Here is a 9,048-nt window from a genome sequence, read left to right as displayed (position 1 = left end):
AACAACATAGACAACAAATATAATTGACAAGAAAAATAATTTTTCTTGTCAATCTCGTATTTTTGTTACCTATTTTTAAAAAATCTCATTTTTAAAAACTCTTATAAAGAGATAGATCGATATACATTTCTCTGAATGGCAGCGGACGACCTGTATTTTGTTCAATGTTGTTGTTTCGATGTTGTTGTCGTTTGTTGCCAGTTTAGAAATATATTTCACGAATTTCAGTCATAAACATAAAAATATTACTGCCTTATATTACCAGGTTACAACATAATTACGGCATTATGTTACGATTGTTACCTACTACTACAAAGTAAATGGTAGTACTTCGATTAATTTTACGTCTAACGAACGAAATAAGCAGCATAACTACTGCATCACGTTAATATATTGTTAATATATTAGCATCACGAAATTCTGTTAGGAATATTAATAGAAAGACTACAAAGTAAATGTTTCAAATATTTTCACAACTACATAAAAATGCTGTCTAAGTGTTTCATCTGTTGTTAATAATTTAATCAGCAACCACACTGGCAAGGTTATAAGTCTTACAATTAGTGTAATCAGACAAATATTAATCATTATAATAATATAAATAATAATAATAACAGTAGTAAAAACTAAGAATAATAATGATAGATTAAAGAAAAACATTCAAAGAATAAACGTGTCAGCCGAGCCACAATCATTAATTAAATCGATTGCTTCTGCTCTCAACAAGTTTGAATAACGAAAAACGCAATATTATTTATCTCACCGTTGTTTTGTTGAGCATTTCTTCTTACCACAAATTGATTGTTCATACGCATTCAACACATTCAATACGGACTGTGAAAAATTTTCCAAATTCATTTTGTGACGTTTTTTTATTTAGACAATTTTCTATGTTTGTCAACCCCATACGTGCGTTTTAGTTGGAAACATACGATATTAATCAGAGGTCATCCGTCCTAGGTGTCTGCTTTCATTTTAACCTTAAACTTTTGAACTAATACTTCAATAAATAGTTCTTTCCAAGTAAAAATTTGATTGTAGTTGTTTAAGTTGTAAATTTTTTTAAACCAGTAATAACTTTTATGATTTGCAAGCCTAATGTTTTATGATAAATGTCTATTGGTTTGTCAAAATATACATCTGCAACTTTACAAAAACTACCTTTGGGTTTGAACGAGACATGAGAACACTGGTTGCGGAATAAGAAAAAAAAAGTGAAAATAAGTCGCCATTTAATTTGCAAACCAATTATGGCCACATTGAGGTTAAAAATCCAATAAAATGAATGAAATATTCACGAATCTCCAATGAATAATAAGGGGTGGAGCATCTTCATCCTCGTTGTCCCAGGGCCTCTTAAACACCTCTAAATTCGACACTGTGTGCTTGTGTTATGACGCACGTGTAGTACGTGATCGTGAATTAACTTTTTAAATTCTTGCGGTTGAGTGATTTTCTGGATCCAAAATCATTCAGAATGCATGCGGAATGGAGATTGAAGTGATAAAAGGAGGACGACGGGAAGAGGTGGCCGAGGTTGGAAGCGGCACAGGGGTGTCGGTCTGTGGAATCTGTGGTTGTCGCATCAATGGCCCAGTTCTTCGTTCACGAAGATACAGTCCACATGTACGAGCCCATGGTTTAAAACAAGTCATAAAACCATCATTTTGTTTCAACTTGTTAATGTTAATGTATGTATGTGTTTGTTTGTTTGATTGTTTGTGTGTGTGTGTGTGTGTTTAGGTGTGGTGTGTGTGCACTCTATTCTATAACTTATATAAGTATGCGTTATCATATGTTTGTATGCTGTATGCGAGTGTTAATATATGGTTTTAAGTATATAAATGTATGCATGTATGTTTGTGAGTATGTCATTTTGTGTGTATGTCGTCTATAAATAACCACATTTATTTTAGGTTTTTTATTATTATTATTACTTATTTAAAATGCGTGTACGTAGATATAATTTGTCATTATGACATTATTATTATTATTGCTGCTATTATTATTATTATTATTTAAATTTTTTTATTATTTATTATTAAATTTTTGCTTGCGACATGTGCTTATTTTATTTTATTCATCTATCCACTTTACATCATTGCTAATCAATCAATCAGTCAGCAAGCCACCCAGTCAAGCATGCTTTTTCATCAATAGCTAATTTTCCAATAAATTGTATTGATGTATTTTTATTTATTTATAGTTTTAATCTCTCTCTTTCTTTCTTTCTTTCTTTCTTTCTTTCTTTCTTTCTTTCTTTCTTTCTTTCTTTCTTTCTTTCTATTTTTCTTTCTTTCTTGTTTTATTTCCTTCTTTCTTTCTTTCTTTCTTTCTTTCTTACTTTCTTTCTTTCTCTCTTTCTCTCTCTCTTTCTCTCTCTTTCTTTCTCTCCAATAATAATTATCTTGTTTGAGTGGTTTATTAAAATAACAACAATTCTGTTATTAATCTTTTTCTTAATTATTTTTTGTCATGTTGATTTTGTTGTTTGTGTTGTTGTTATTTTTAGTGTGGTTTTTAATGTTGTTGTTGTTGTGGATATTGCGGTTGATGTTGAGAGTGTTATTGTTGCATTTGTTTGGTGTTTTTGTTTATGTTGTTGTTGTGGTTTTTTTTTAGATGTTTTTACTATGTTAGTTTCATTTTCACTGTTAATTTTATTTCGAATGCAGTTGCGCATAAAAGTTGAGAATGTAGTTGCAGATGTTGAATTCTGTTTAGAACAACCTTGGATGGTCAAAATAAATAAAATTACATAGATCAATATAATGGTAATCATATTATTATGCTAATTATTTATTTATCTATATTTTTATATATTATATTTTTTTTATTAAATAAATAAAACAAATCGACGTCAATTACTATCATGAACTGTCGCTCTTTTTTTTTAAAATGAAAATAATTTTTCTTGCTATCATCATATATTGTTATTAGTAATCATAAAAAATTGCAGTAGTATTGGTAGTAGTTGTAGTAGTAGTAGTAGTAGTAATAGTAGTAGTAGTAGCAGCAGCAGTAGTAGTAGTAGTTGTTGTTGTTGTAGAAGTAATAATAGTAGTAGTAGTAGCAGCAGCAATAGTAGTAGTAGTAGTAGTAGTTGTTGTAGAAGTAGCAGTAGTAGTAGTAGTAGTAGTAGTAGCAGTAGTAGTAGTAGTAGTAGTAGTAATAGCAGCAGCAGTAGTAGTAGTAGTTGTTGTTGTTGTAGAAGTAATAATAGTAGTAGTAGTAGTAGTAGTAGCAGCAGCAATAGTAGTAGTAGTAGTTGTTGTAAAAGTAGCAGTAGTAGTAGTAGTAGTAGTAGTAGTAGTAGCAGCAGTAGTAGTAGTAGTAGTAGTAGTGGTGGTGGTAGTAGTAGTCATAGTAGTAGTAGTAGTAGTAGTAGTAGTAGTAGTAGTAGTAGTAGTAGTAGTAGTAGTAGTAGTAGTAGTAGTAGTAGTAATAGTAACAGTGTAGTAGTAATAAGAATAGTAGTAAATCTAAAATATTGCTACTTTGTTCTTTTTTTTGTTTTCTCTCTCTTTCTTTTTTATTGTCCATTTTTTATATGCACAACATTTTTAAAAAGAAACAGCTAGCGTATTTATTAGTTATTATTATTATTATTTTATAGTTATTCTTTCTTTTTAATTTTATTATTAATCTTGTTTTCGTTCTGCTTTCACTTTGTTACTTTTTTCTGTGATAAAAATGTCTTGACGTTTTTTTTCTTTGCCAATAGTTGTGTTATTGATGAACAGAGTTTAGGAGTTGGAAAGACCGGAGTTGAAAATTGTTTTCCGGAGTTGGTGTCGGAATTTTTGAGGGACACCTGAGTGGGAATGGGACCGGAAAGTGTTTAGAATTTGGTTTTTTTTTAATTTTTCATACTAAAAATATATTTTCAGATGGTAATTTTAAAAAGAAAATAACGTGTAACGATGTGCAACTATCCTCTTTCGAAAAAGGAGTGTAGCAATATGCAGTTATCGTTAAAACTAAAATAAATGTGGAGTTGAGAAATAGAAAACTTTCGAACTAGGAAGGAGTCGGTGTTGGAAAAATGTTCATTAGACTCCGGTACCCGTTTTTAATATGTTCAAAATTATCATTTCTCTCAATTTTTACCTATGATATGTCAGTTAAATGACATTGATTTCTGTGACTACATTTTAATGTGTTTATTTGCTATCTCACGGCTGATGTTATTGTTAGTTTATCTGTTACAAACAACAGTTCATTGTTGCTTTTGTTGTTGATGTTGTTGTTGTTGTTGTTGTTATGTCAAAGATAATTATTTTTTAATGTTATTGCACATTCTTTATGATGCTTTTACTGTTCTTATCATTTTTCCGTTAAATATTTCCCTATTTTTATTATCGATGTTTTTCTGTTTGATGATGATGATGAAGACGAAGAGGAAGAAAATGAAGATGATGATGGGAGTGAGGATGATGATGGGAGTGAGGATGATGATGGGAGTGAGGATGATGATGGGAGTGAGGACGATAATGGGAATGAGGATGATGATGGGAGTGAGGATGATGATTGGAGTGAGGATGATGATGGGAATGGGGATGATAATGGTCGTGTGGTTATAAGTTGTTTTTTGACCTTGCCATTGTTTGTTATTTCAATATAAAAACAACAACTTCTGTTGCAATATGCAATTATGTTGCGTTACGCTAGGTTATTCTAAGATTTATTTTGTCTTGTTGTTTCGCTACGTTATGATGCGTTGTGTTATAGGTTATGTTAAGTGTTTTTTTATGTTATTTTTGTGTGTCATTCCTGATCAGTCAATTATAACATTTAAATATTGGATAAACTTATATAGTAGAGTTGCACATATGGGTATATTGTGTGTTCGCGTGTGTGTTCGTGTGTGTATTTGTTCGTGCGTGTGTGTATATGTGAGTGTGTGTGTGTATTATGTCTTATTTTTGTAATTACTTAATTACTATCATTAAACGTTCATGCGTGTGTGTGGAATGCATAAATGTGTGTGATACGTCTGCTTGTGTTGCTGTTGTTGTGTATATCAATGTATGTGTGTCTGTGTGTGTTTGTGTGTGTGTGTCTGTGTGTGTGCACATATAATAAATTAAAAAAGTAATATTTTTTTCTATAATCACCATTCGCCCCACTAGAAAAACAAAATTAATTCGATTAATTAAATGCTCAAGAGGATATCTTCTAATAAGGAGTTAAAAACGAAAAACCGATAACATACATCACATATATAGATTTGTGTAATACATGTATATGTGTATATACATACATATGTGATCTATATTAACTTCTTAACTTAAACATACATATGTGTGTACGCGCTTTTGTGTGTGTGTGGTTTGTGGTATGTATGTGTGTGTGTCTGTGTTTGATAGTTTGATATTATCATTCATCAGCTACTCAGTAATCATTTTTGTTATCATATTCGAAATCATCATCATCTCGTCATCATCATCACCATTGGGATCATTATCCTTTCAACTTTATCATCATCACTCAATGATGAGTACGTGTTTTATAAATTGCTAGCAGTTTCATCCATGGATATATATATATATATATAATATATATATATATATTATATATATATATATATTATATATATATTTATATATATATATATACATCCATGGTTTTATCAGATCAATAATAATAACACACCACCGAAAAATCTTATTCTCAGAGTAAATACCGACTTGTGCTTGTATAACCCTGGAATTTTGGTTGCTCTATAAAAAGTACCGTTCAGGTATTCAAAAATCATTACATCAGCGTATTACTATCTACTTTAATAAGCTCTTCTGGTAATTTTTTAATATCTATATATATTTATATATAATTTCTATATATATTTATATATAATATTCATATATATCAATGTAATTAAATGAATTTATTTGTAATGTTTATTTGCGATGAATGTTCACGCCATGTAATGATCTGAAAATCATATCGAACATCATCTCGTTTTAAGTACCCAAACCATGTACTACCCAGGTACTCGTGTACTTGATGCTTGCGTTTATGAGTGCTCATGTACTTGTGTACTCACACAAATAGGTACTATTACACTTAGGTAGTTGTGTGTTTGTGCAATTTAGATTTCACGATGCTAAAACGTTTTTAAAATGCAAATTGGTTCAAAGTATCCCTAGTAATGTATGAATGAATAATTAAAATTACAAACATAGACCAATTAGCATTCATCCGATGAACTTAATGATGTATAGCATTACACGGCATCAGCTAACTCAGTTGGACCTGATGATTCAACCTGCCTGAATGACCTCACCGAATGATACTCAACACATTTGCATCCAATTAGAATCAGATTAACATTCACTTGACGCATGCGCACAGCAGCTACGTGATCGAAATGAAATCGAACCACATGATTTTAAATAGATAAAAAATGTTTAACTGTTAGTCTCAGAAAGTAGATGAATGTTAAAGAATGGCTGGCTTTCTTCTTCACGTGGCTGCGATGCTTAGGTAGGATTCAATTCAAAAATTTAAATGCACCTATAACATCACAGATCTATTTTTAGATTAAATAATCGTGCATAACATTTGCATAAATTATTTCAATTGTACGCATGCCGTGAAAAAGTGGTCGAAGTTATTTTTGTTGAAGTTCAATTTTCGTTATGATTCATTTCAAGGTATGCTAAATGCACGCTTGTTGTAGAGTTCATTTCAATTGTAATCTCCCGTATAACCATCTTATATTGGGAGATAACCGCTTTAGACCTGACTAGTTATGAAAGAAATCCCACTCAATAAAATTAAATAATTCAGATGATTTCCATTTTACTGACATGTTTCAAAATTTAACATTTTGTTAACTTAGTACAGACAACAACAACCCTGTATAACACAAAAATCAACCGTGAATAAACATATTGCAAACTTATATAATGAATTTAAGTAATTTCTGTCCAATTAGATTCATTATTGTTGGCAGTTCATTCGACAACAAATAAACAACATACAAACAAACAAACAAAAATGAAAGTAGGTCATCCGGCTTATTATTTTGCATAGAGTAAGACTCGCGGTCGATAATTTTAATACATCTTATCTTCAATTGTCTCTGACGTTTGACACAATTACATCAAGTTGTACAAAATGTTTTGCAAGAATTTTTTCATTCCATCTACGATTATTTGGATCTGGGTGGATAAAGTCCATCAGATTTGTACAAATCTTTCAAATATTTCCCTCTGACTTCATTTTTTAGAGTCGTTTCTGTTTTAATGAAAAAACATTTGTAACAAGAACGGAACATTTGCAAGATGTTTGAATAATTTTTGGAAATATAAATGCTAATACTTCTGATAAAATTGGATATGATGTTACACTTTTGATACAATTTGAAACCTTTTCATCAGTCTCACGCACAAACGTCGCTATTCATTTATGGCAATTTTGTTAAATTTTATTGAATTTGAAATTATTCAGCCGTAAAAAAGTTTCCCTAACCATCGAAATTTAAAGAGAAACTTAGGATAACTTTTGGAGCTTTGCAAGTGGCAACTCATCAACTATACAAAACTTTGGAGAGAGAACTTAATTACTAATGATAGCATCATGATGAAACATTAGTGTAAGCAGAATCATAATTTATTTCAAAAAAGTTTATTTACCGAACAAATGATGAAATTTCAACTTTACCAGCAGCCATTAATCGCGCTCAAACTATGAGATCACTGTTTAACCATGTGGTTGTTGTTGAATTGAATTTTTTTACAGTATGCCAAGCAATGTTTGTTGTCGGTTCAAAAAATGTTGATAAATATTATTTTAAAAAGTAGAACAAACAAACTGTTTGAAATAAATCAATGACTCGAGTGAACCAAGTACATACTTACTTCGTACCAGCACGCACGCAACCGCGTATGACTCATTCACACACGCACAAACACATAAACGCACACACACACACATATACACACACACGCACACACACACACGCATAAACTCTGTGTGCAAACAAGTACGCTGAAGTTCAATGTACTTTAATATTTTAACTACAAAAGTTGTGTTCCTCGGATAGATAGATTTAACCTCTAGTTGCATTTGCGTGTGATGGCCACATTTTAAAGCTTCCAAATAAGTTTACGAGCGTCTCGCGTGTAATTGAACCCTTAGTTGGAAAACAATCCATCGAAGCTCCATCCGCATGACCGAAATACTTATTTTTATCTTCATCTCCATTTTGATATGTTATAAAATGTCTAGTATCATTTGGATGTATATCATCTTAGAATCATCATCATCATCATATCGTTATTTTTATCTTGTCGTCATTATTTATTTTATTAACTTTAGATTAATATACAGTTCTCCAACTCATTCTCGAGTGTATAGGATCTATTTCAGTTTTTCAATCATCTTCAGCATTTTGCACTTTATATAGAGAATTTGTATAACCTGTGTCTTGAGTTTATTGTTATCAGTGACTTTGTTAATTTGACTGTCTTCTTCACTAATTGATATGGTTTATTTGTTCGGGCTGATTGATTTTGTGATATGTTTTACTGCTTCGATGTTATGTTTTATTGTGCCAATTTTATTGGTATCATTTACTAGTTCCTCGATAGCCCTATGTCCGATACTACGTTCTTCAGTGTCTTCGTCGGTACCATTGGTGTTGTTTGGATGTTTACTAAAATATCATTTAGATATATATCATCATTTTGTTTAGTGTCATTCAGGTCTATATCATTATTTTGTTTAGTAACATTAGAGATATATAATTGCGTCTAGTAGTATTTAGGAAATTTTCATCATTTTGTTGGTGGGGATGATGATGATTTTGATTGGGATGACAATGATGACGATGATGACGACGACGATGACAATTATGATAAATACAAGGACAACTGATGAATAAAATTGAACCATAAAAATTGTCCCAAGGAGATACAACGCTAACAACAAGATGACGATAAAATGATATGATTATATTGTTATAAAATCAGTGCTAATGAAATGTGACGATAATAATAATAATATTAATAAAAATAATATTAAGTAGCAATGACAACAACA

The sequence above is a fragment of the Helobdella robusta genome, assembly GCF_000326865.2.
Source record: "Helobdella robusta unplaced genomic scaffold HELROscaffold_2, whole genome shotgun sequence".
NCBI classification, from domain to species: Eukaryota; Metazoa; Annelida; class Clitellata; order Rhynchobdellida; family Glossiphoniidae; genus Helobdella; species Helobdella robusta.
This window is presented reverse-complemented; position numbering follows the sequence as displayed.